The sequence below is a fragment of the Palaemon carinicauda genome, chromosome 44, assembly GCF_036898095.1.
Source record: "Palaemon carinicauda isolate YSFRI2023 chromosome 44, ASM3689809v2, whole genome shotgun sequence".
NCBI classification, from domain to species: domain Eukaryota; kingdom Metazoa; phylum Arthropoda; class Malacostraca; order Decapoda; family Palaemonidae; genus Palaemon; species Palaemon carinicauda.
Window position 1 is genome coordinate 40,000,367 of NC_090768.1, and position 2,500 is coordinate 40,002,866.

The window sequence follows — 2,500 nt, forward strand, 5'->3', positions numbered from 1 at the left end:
ATCTCACAAGTCAAGTGGAGTAGGAAGGATTTATGCTATTCAAAAAGCGACTTGAGAACTGCAGTAATCTTACAAGCACACAATTAATACACATCGCAAAAAATATGGATGTATTATTTACACAAATGAATGTGTACAATACAAAACCTCTACTATTCTTTTTACGGAATTTTTCCTCACACGATTTTCCAGTTTCCTATAACCTGCCTTCTTTCAGAGGGCGATCTGCCGGTATCACAACGGATTAGCTAGATTTCCCCCTTTCCTCTATACTTGAATGCATCCTTGATATCTAGGCTAAATGAGAAGGTATTACGATGCCCGTACCATAATCGAATGTATTTAAAAAAAAATCATGGAAAACCAAGAAACTTATTTATATAAACTACATGTACAAGTAGAATTAGGAATTCCTTCGTACAGTTGTCATCAAATTTTTTGTGCAATCCTTATTTTAGAAGAAATGTCTATCGACATAAACATTCTTGGAAGTGACAGAGCTTGACTCACGCAGTCACGTTCATATCAGTGCATAAAAAAACCTTTCAATAGCAGCTAAGGACTGTCCTATTTACACTCATATTTTTCCTTCAATTTCGCTCATTTTGGCTTTTGTCGAAGTGTAACGACATCCAACTCGTTTATTATTATTATTATTATTATTATTATTATTATCATTAGCCAAGCTACAACCCTAGTTGCAAAAGCAAGATGCTATGAGCACAAGGGCTCCAACAGGGAAAAATAGCCCAGCGAGGAAAGGAAATAAGGAAATAAAAAAAATAGAAGAAGCAATAAACAACTAAAATGAAATATTTGAAAAAAAAAAACATTAACATTAAACAGATCTTTCATAAAAAAAACTGCAAGTTTGAAATACATCAACAAATGAGAAAATTCATCGGAAAATCCACGAGGAACGAAAGAACGGTTAGAGCCTTGACCACAAGTAAAGCGAAAAGTCTAACAGATTAAGTATGAACGTCGGGAGAAAAGAAGCAGAGAAAGAATTCCAAAGCTTAGTAATTGAGGGAAAGACGTACTCGTACAACCATGTACATAGGATGATTACTGATTAGTCATTTCTGAGATACAGTATACTTGCTTTTACATGGACATTCCTTTAGTCCTTTCTACAAAGAGAAAATCAGAAAAATAAAATCGAGAAATTAGAAGAAAATAGGACTGTAAGACTAAAAAAAAGCAGTGAAATTAGAAGAAAATAACACGGAGAAATTAGAAAAATATAAGACTGGATTGAAAGAAAATAAAACAATAAAATTACATGAAAATACGACTAAAATTTGAATAAAATACGAATAAGAATTTAGAAGAAAAGAAAACTAAGAAATTAGAAGAATATAAAACTGATAACATAGAAGAAAATAAGACTGAGAAATTCGAATCAAATAAGACTAAAATATTACAGCAGAAGAAAATAAGACTAATAAGACTGAGAAATTGGAAGAAAAGACGACTGTGAAATCAGAAGAAAATAATTAAAAGAAAAATACGATTATGAAATTAGTAAAAAATAAGATTGAGGAATTAGAGAAAAATAATGCTGTAAAATTTGAAAGAAAACATAGGACTAGGAAATTAGAAGAAAATAAAACTGTAAAATTAGAAGAAATTGAGATTATGGAATTAGAAGAAAACAAGACTGTGGAATTAGAAAAAAAGACAGGAATTAGAAAAAAATAAGACAAAGCAATTAGAAAAAAATAGCACTGAGAAATTAGAAGAAAATGATACTGTGAAATTATAAGACAATAAAAAATATAAAATTAAAACATAATACAGATATTAGGAAAAAATAAGATTGTGAAATTAGGAAAAAAAAACACGATTTAAAAATTAAATGAAAATAACAGAGTGAAAGTTGATGCATTTCAAAAATTCGCTTCAGTGAAGATAAGAAAAAATGCAGTGAACATTTTACTCTACTTCATAAAGATAAAACTGCAATTTCAAATGCATTTTCTGAGGCGACGTATAAGGGTTATCTCTTAAGCTCTCCTCGCGTAGCAAGAATGATTAAATAAATAGTATGAAATGATACAAACCAAAAATGATGAGATAAATAGTATGAAAAGATAAAGAGCAAAAATTATGAGATAAATAGTATAAAGAGATAAAACGGGAATAATAAGGAGAATATAAAAAATTCAATACATAAACGTTTCATAATCATTTACACACACATATATATATATATATATATATATATATATATATATATATAAATATATTATATATATATTACATATATAATATATTTATATATATATATATACAAAATATATATATATATATACAAATATATATATATATATATATATATATAATATATATATATATATATATATATATATATATATATATATATATATATATATATATATATATATATATATATACATATTCATATATAATTCGTCGGCATTAATGACCTACCGTGAACTTCTACAAACGTAAGAAAGAAATAAAGAATGAAGCA